This window comes from Vanessa atalanta, chromosome 5 (genome assembly GCF_905147765.1).
Source record: "Vanessa atalanta chromosome 5, ilVanAtal1.2, whole genome shotgun sequence".
Lineage (NCBI taxonomy): Eukaryota > Metazoa > Arthropoda > Insecta > Lepidoptera > Nymphalidae > Vanessa > Vanessa atalanta.
In genome coordinates, this window is record NC_061875.1 from 8901098 (window position 1) to 8909048 (window position 7951).

The window sequence follows — 7951 nt, forward strand, 5'->3', positions numbered from 1 at the left end:
CCGAAATATAATTAACAATTAAATGTGTTTAAGTGAAAATTTAATCTCACAAATCTGATTCGGGAGTGCCAACATTTTGGTATTAAGAAACACTGTAATAAACGTTGTTATTACAAGGCGTACTGAATTGCAACAGTTTTACGCCGCAAAATGCGTGCGCTTCGAGACGAATTCGGAAAGTAATGAATGGGAGTTCAATGTCATCGTTTCCAATATGAAACGTAATCTGACGGTTCGAATAACAACATGCCAAGTAACTTACAAGGGCAATGTCTCCCTCCTAAAGAGAGCGGTTTATATTAAATATTTAGCTATATTTATTTAGTATTAATTCACTATTCTGTCTCTATACTAATATGTGTAAGGAATTATGTCTGTTTGTTGCTCTTTCACGCTTAATTAGATTTGATAAAATTTTACTTGGTGGTAGGGCTTTGTGCAAGCCCGCCTGGGTAGGTACCACCCACTCATCAGATATTCTACTACCGCCAAATAACAGTGCTCTATATTGTTGTGTTCCGGTTAGAAGGGTGAGTGAGCCAGTGTAATCACAGGCACAAGGCATATAACATCTTAGTTCCCAAGGTTGTTGGCACATAGGTGATGTAAGGAATGATTAATATTTCTTACAGCGCCTTTGCCTATGGGCGGTCATGACCACTTACCATCAGGTGGCACATATGCTCGTCCGCCAATGAATGCCATAAAAAAATGGTATGAAGCTTGGACTCCAAGAAAGAACGTAGGGAATTTTTATGCCCAACACCTGACGAGCCAACCCTCAGACTTTATCTTAGCATCATTGCTTGCTTACATCTTAGTTCGAATTCAACTATCTGAAATGATTTATCATTTCAACAATTGTGTGCTATATATTTGTGTTGAATGCCACAATACATGATTTTTTGCCGATAAAAAATGATTGCGAAACTTTTCTCAATGTACAACTAATTTTTTTTTCTCACCCTCCAGCGTGAGATTCATAATTGTATCTTTTGATTTTTATATTGAGAATTAAATATTAAAAAAATATTGTCGTAATATCCTTCTTATGATCATAATCCTTAAATTAACATATTATTACAAAATCTTTATATAATTCGTGTATGTACGTGCTTAAGTCACTGAACACCGAAACGGCTGCACAGATTTTGATGAAATTTTTTATGCGTGCTGCACTAGGCTTATGAATTAATGAGATTGGAACCAGTAGGCTAAATAAAATTATTATTTCACATCGATTCATCGTACGAAGTCAGGACGGGTAGCTAGTATGATTATTGAATGTTACAGTTCTGTTGTAACTAATAAAAAAAAATATATTTACATACTATACGATGTTAACGCTCTTAACACACCTTAGTATCAATTGATAGCAAATAATTACTAGAATAATTGCGATAATTGCTGTATTAACTTATTTATACAACAATGTAGATTGATAGTACTTAGATCTATATTAAAATATATACAAGTCTTTGATATCAAATTATTTATAATAAAGGCATTTATTGAAAATCTTTAATGAGTCTTGATGATAGTTTAATATAGATATAATAACATACTAGGTATAAATATTCTTTAAGGTATCACTTTTTATTGTAGCTTATTTCAACACTTCGTTAAACATAAAAATATGTTATCTTCGTTAATAATATTGCCGCATCCGAGATACCGGGATGAAGGCGTTATAAGGGATTCAGGATTGACTAGTGCTTCTTTCCGTGCCAGTGTCTACGGTTGTAGGTGACCTTAATCAGGTGGATCGATTTATTGTATGAGAAAATATTATACAAAATAAACTTCCATTATGTATAGAATAACATAATCACACAAAATCGGGCACACAGATATAAGAAGCGATAGTCTGATAGCAGCGGTAGTTTAGATTTTAAAAGACCATATTATTTTAGTTTTTTCTAGTTTTTAAGGATTTTTATATCAATGGAATCTTTTTGGTCCTAAAATTAAGATGCGTAATAAGCTTCTAATATTGTTCGTTTATGTGCGTATATTATTTAAAAATCTTAAAATATAATCACTGCATTTTCATGTTATTTCACTTAAAGTATGCGTTATTGCAACAAATACAAGAATATGACGCAGTAATATGCAAGGTATCTGTTGACAGACGTAAATTAAACATTACATACTTATAAATATAATGTAAAATACACAAACAAATCGAGATTGTTGATTTTAAAGCAAAAGTTATTTTAATCATTACGTAATACGAAAAAATACGTTCGTATTGGGTATATTCTATTTTTTTTATTTAGTACAAAGGTACACTATATTACCTTATTTGTAGAGCTCGTTAATTTAAGTTATTATGTTTTTATTCATACATGTATGTATTTATTTTAATTAAACATTCACGCTCTCCTTTTTCAGTAGTAAGTTTTAAATCAGCAACCCTAATTTTCTATTGTGTTAAATGGGAACTTTAGGACTTTGTGGCATTTATAGAAATAATTATATAAAATCACCAGGTTTATGTATAAGCAATAAATCAAGATATGATATGATAAGGAAAATATTATATAATTATACAAAAGTGTACTTTATTCTTGCTCCTCAAAAAACTTTTCAAACGCAATTTTTAAAGATTAAATGAAAAATATAAAGGTGGCACTGGTTCGCAATAATTCTGCCAACCATGAAGAAACTCTGCAGATTTATTTTTTACTTATTAAAATAAATACATCTATCAATTATAATTAAATGTACGCGTATATTTATATTGTTTATTAAAATAAAATAAATCGAACTCTATGTATTTTTATCGGCTCTATAATTAATTACACATATCATATATAAAATATTTCTTTTTGTCTATTAATGATTCTCTTAAAAAGTATTTAAGTAAGTTTAAATATAACAGTATCTGTAAAATTTCACTATCAATAAATAGTATGATTCGATCGGTTTTTTAAAAGACGACTCGCTTACGATAACTTAATTATTCGCCATCTTTCGAAGTTATTGGAACCTTGTGCCGAATAAACTCGTATAAGACTAATATATTATTTTAGATATACAATTTGGTCAATGACTTTTGTAAAAGTATCAGAGCATTAAAGCCTTCGTCGATTGCGAAAACAATGTTGCCCATAGGCCATAACATTTAATAATTGATGTGTGTTCTCTACTGTCTGTGTACTCTGTATGTGTACTGTGTATGGGTTAACACTGTTAATTAAAATATTATACACAAAATATTTACCATCATCATTTTACGTGCACTTAGAGTTTGTGATAATTTAAAATTTGGTACATCTCTCATAATTGCAAACGTAATCGTTAACGTTAATATTGTATATATTTTGTTATCAATAAGATATTGCACGATTGCATTTTTAAATAATTATTATTTATATAAAAGCAACATATATAGTTTACAATGTCCCTAATTTTTTAAGGTCTCTAGTGTAAGTTTATATTTGATTTTATCAATACCGGTATTCTGATAGGTAAGGCCAGCCGGATGATATTATAGTAAATTTCTCAAAAACATATTAAAATAGATTTTGATCTTTTAAATTAGGCTTAGCTATATTAAGAGAACAAAAACATATCTAGAACTAATGGTTCCGAATCAATAATTATTGAAGATTAATAAATAGATTCATATTCTATTCTATGTTCTAGACTTATATCTTGACTCGGAATCTTATTTTCTTTACGCGATATAAGCGGATTAATCTTATAAACACGTTCTCTAATAAAAAACCTTAATATTTACTTATACTTGACAGCAATCATTACTTATTGAAACATGATTGTCTATCTATTTACATTTGTTATTTATTTTACGTTATTCATAAGTAATTCGGTAGTTTTATACAATTGGATTTTTAATTAGTTTTGAAGTATGGAAAATTGTCTCGTTTGTGTTGTATTTGCGCCGTATATTAAAGTCGGCTAGTGTAACGATCGATTATGCTTCTCCTATGCCACAAATGAGCCATTCCTTGGCTCGTGTATATCCTTCAAGTGTATGTAGATAAAAGGAGCGCTCTCTAGAAGAAGTCATTGAAGTCGAATTTCGAAGTAACAACCCCGTCTATACATATTAATAAAGACTACTCAGCTCTCGCGAGTACATTTTGGTGTCTTTTTGGGAGCAGAAATTACTATACTGAACACTCGCTGATCGTGGGATAATAAATCAAGTCGCGCCATAATTAAAATTATGACCAACTTTGTCGTCATATCGAACACCATGATGATTATTTTACGATATATTTATATATTTTATGAGTCCAATAAAATATACACGCGACACAATCTACCAATAACATATTAACAATGTTTAACATTAACTTGTATACTTTTTCAATTAAAGAATAAGCTTATTACAAATCACATATAATAAACGTGTAAATTAAACAAAGGTGGAGATAATATTTTAGCTTGATTATTAATTATGTACAAAGGATTACATGAAACATAATAAAATGTAACTAACTATTCAATTTATAAAACATCCTTAATACCTTTAATAAAATGTAAAACATACGAAATGAATTAAGAATAAATATTAAATTGTAATTATAAGTAAGCGAAGTACCCCACACGCATAACCCTAACTCACTGAGGTTTATTAACCCAACGATTTTAACTGCCTCAAGCGCCTCATCGGTTTAGTTGCTTGCTTCTTAGGCTGTAGAACCCGAAGCCCAAACTCTGGGTCGAAAATTTGGTCACAATCTCATCACATTATGAGAGCAAGGATCAGAGAGAAAACGGCTAGTCTCCTATGAGAAAAACCGTCAAGATTATTAGAATGAGGCGATCAGTCTACTATTGTTCTGAGTGGAGAAATATATATTATTATAGAAACAGAAACAGTGCAAAGCTCTATATAAAATGTCGTCTTGATAATATCATTTAATATGTTTTTGAACTAAATATAGCAATGTACACGGAACCACTATCAAAATAATTCCAGTATAAAACCGGTCAGGATTTCAAAGTACTTAAAACCTTTTACGGTTTCATTTTGTCTGTCTCAAAAATAATTATATACAATAAAGTTACATGTGTTTTAAATAACAATAATTATTTGATAGTAAAACTTTAATTGAAATATTGTCTTAAATATATTACAGGAGTTTTATTATGAGAAGCATTTTCAAGGAATAAATTTATGAATATTATCATATATATGTAGTATGTAAGCAATATATATGTTGATCACTTATCTTAATAAGTATCTGACTAGCACAACGAGGTTTCTCGTGGTACTGTCAATCTGTCAACTACCTACTGGTATTTGTAATTGTGCGGAAAAATTAACATTCTTGTAATACCTTATCTCTTTATCATAAATTAAATGGAATAAAAATAATACTATTTTGTAGTACTTTACACATTGTTTACTAAACAAATACGACAAAAACAAATTTTGCAACGCTTTGTAACAAAGTAATCAACGAAATACTTGACATCTTTAAACCTATATGAATGCGGAAGGTTTTTAGTCAACGACAAGTTACATTTTTCATTTCTATAAGCTTCATTTATTTTATATTTTCGTATTGATAAATTTGCTGTTGACAAAAAAAAACTTTTTGTATATTCGATATCTAAATACTTAATACATAATATATAATATTTTTAAACGAATCAATTAAATCGTAAAATTATGTATGATTCGTTAATATAATTATTTTAAAATATGATAATGTTCTATTTAGGAACTTCAGTAATAAAGAATATCTTATATATCCAATGATTCAATTATAATCATTGATTATTTGCCACAGGATTGATTGATTGATAACATACTGGCCACTATACTTTACTCCTACTTTTATTGAAAGTACGCTATAAATTATAACTTAATTTAAAAAAATAAACATAATTAAAACTGCTGATGAAAATTATGATAGTTGATTAATTACGATGATTAATTCCTATAGTTATAGAAATAAGTGAAATTATTATTGATGTGAAGGAAAGTTACTTCAACGTGACCTATTGTGGAAAATCTAGTTCAAGAAAATGGCACACGACTCATTATCGACCCTCAGAAAACTTTCACTTAAGGGTCGTTATAAAGTCGTTGCGTTTTCCTATTGACATTATAATTCTAAAAACATTAGATAAAGAGGTCGATAGAATCACAATCGCATTATCTAGAGAAGCTATGAACTGTCTCGTTAGCTTAGGGTTAGCATACATGGTACATTACACGATCCTCGACTTCGATCTCAGTTCGCGCCAATAAAAGTGAAAAGTCAATAAATTCTTAATATTAGTTGTAAGTTCGAAAATTGGTTGTGACAGCCGTGCTTCGAAAAGCACGAATAGTTATCGATCAAATGAGCCAAGTAATAATAAGTTGTCATTTTCACTTAAGAAATACAACGTAAGAAATATTCATCATTAAGTACAAAATATATGCTCTAAAAACGAATATGTTATCCCCTTTGTGGCTGAAGTAACACTAACTCACTCGTCCTTTAAGCCGGAACAACAATACTGAGTATTTTTCTTTGGCGGTAGCATATGTGTTAATGTATGGTACCTACCCAGACCGTCTTGCACAAAGCCTTACCATTAAATAACATCGATATATATAACAACGATTCTAAACAATTTATGACCATGTTTTTAACGCGGATGACGGCAAGCTAATATATTAATAATACAAGAACTTAGAAAGTTAAAACGAAATAAACCTTGGCTTAAATATTTAAGGTAAATATTTCTGAAACTGTATACATTTTTTTAATCTATTATAATTAATATTTAAAAGAACGTTGTATTTAAAAGCCCTTAGTAACGCGTTGATGAAAAAAAGTAACTCTGAAAACAACTAACTCATTCAATTTTATCATGCGGTAACTATGTTTGTATGTATATTAATTTCGAATAAATAAAAATATATGTTGCGAATTTATTCTTTAGTTCTTTTTGTGCCTTCGGTTTTACGTAAAGTAATAACAAACTTGTAAAGTCGTCTTGTCACACCTCATACATTTTATAAATTGTAATAGAAATAACTTATGCCTAATAAATTCTTGCGTTAGTCATACAGAAAACGATTGAATAAAATAAGAATTTTAATCAAGAGGGTACTTTATCCTATGCAATACTTGCATCATAATAATTTAAATGCTTAAACTACAAGGATTTTTCATTGATTATACTTCAAGAACAGGTAAATTATCTAAATAATAATTATTTTTTAATTATAACTCATTAATTGTAGTATAATTAGGTTGATTCCTAAGACTCATTAAAATATCTCACTGTCTTTTTTCCGTTTTAGGCACCTAACAGCAATTAAATATTTAATTATTTTATCATCCACAAAAAAAATGCTTTGACATTCTATTCTTTTAATTAAATGAAATTGTAATTTCGAATTTACGTTGGTATTCATCTTTGTTTTGATATTTATTTTCTTCATCCGTATCCCATACATGGATACAAGGATTGTTGATATAAACACTACACTTATAAGACTTAACTAGGAGTAAAAACTTACCTGAATATGTCTTCAACACTATAAAGGAAGTCGCACCGATATACAAATGAAATTTAATTTACGAACGCTTACGGGCTGACGACCGAAAGCAAATCTTCAATACAAACGGGTAACGAACGACAATGCGCGGGTCACTCGCGGATAAACTTGCAATGTGCGCGCGCGCCTCTATCAACCGACTATATATCTCGATCACTGTGACGTCACCTCACTACGATAACTTGTACATACCATTAAATCACCAAAAACGTGCTCTATCTAATTTCCTGTCGATTTCTGTGTTAAATATTTATTTATTTTTATTTTTTGTCTATACGTAAATAATAAAGAAGTACTATTTTACGATAAAAATGTTTTATTTTAATTTTATCAAAATGGATATCAGATCTTAAATTGTATGATAAACGAAACGGTTTTTCATAATTATTATTATTTCTGGTTAGTGGTACA

At 29.4% G+C, this 7951-nt stretch overlaps 1 protein-coding gene across 1 annotated transcript in view; it reads right to left on the reverse strand.

Moving 5' to 3' along the window:
* Positions 1 to 7643, reverse strand: part of LOC125064084 (elongation of very long chain fatty acids protein AAEL008004) — a 30460-nt gene extending 22817 nt beyond the window's left edge. Inside the window, exon 1 of the mRNA XM_047670871.1 lies at positions 7502 to 7643. The gene's annotated coding sequence lies outside the window, so the exon portion shown is untranslated. The remainder of the gene's footprint in view (positions 1 to 7501) is intronic.
* Between the last annotated feature and the right edge of the window lie 308 nt (positions 7644 to 7951).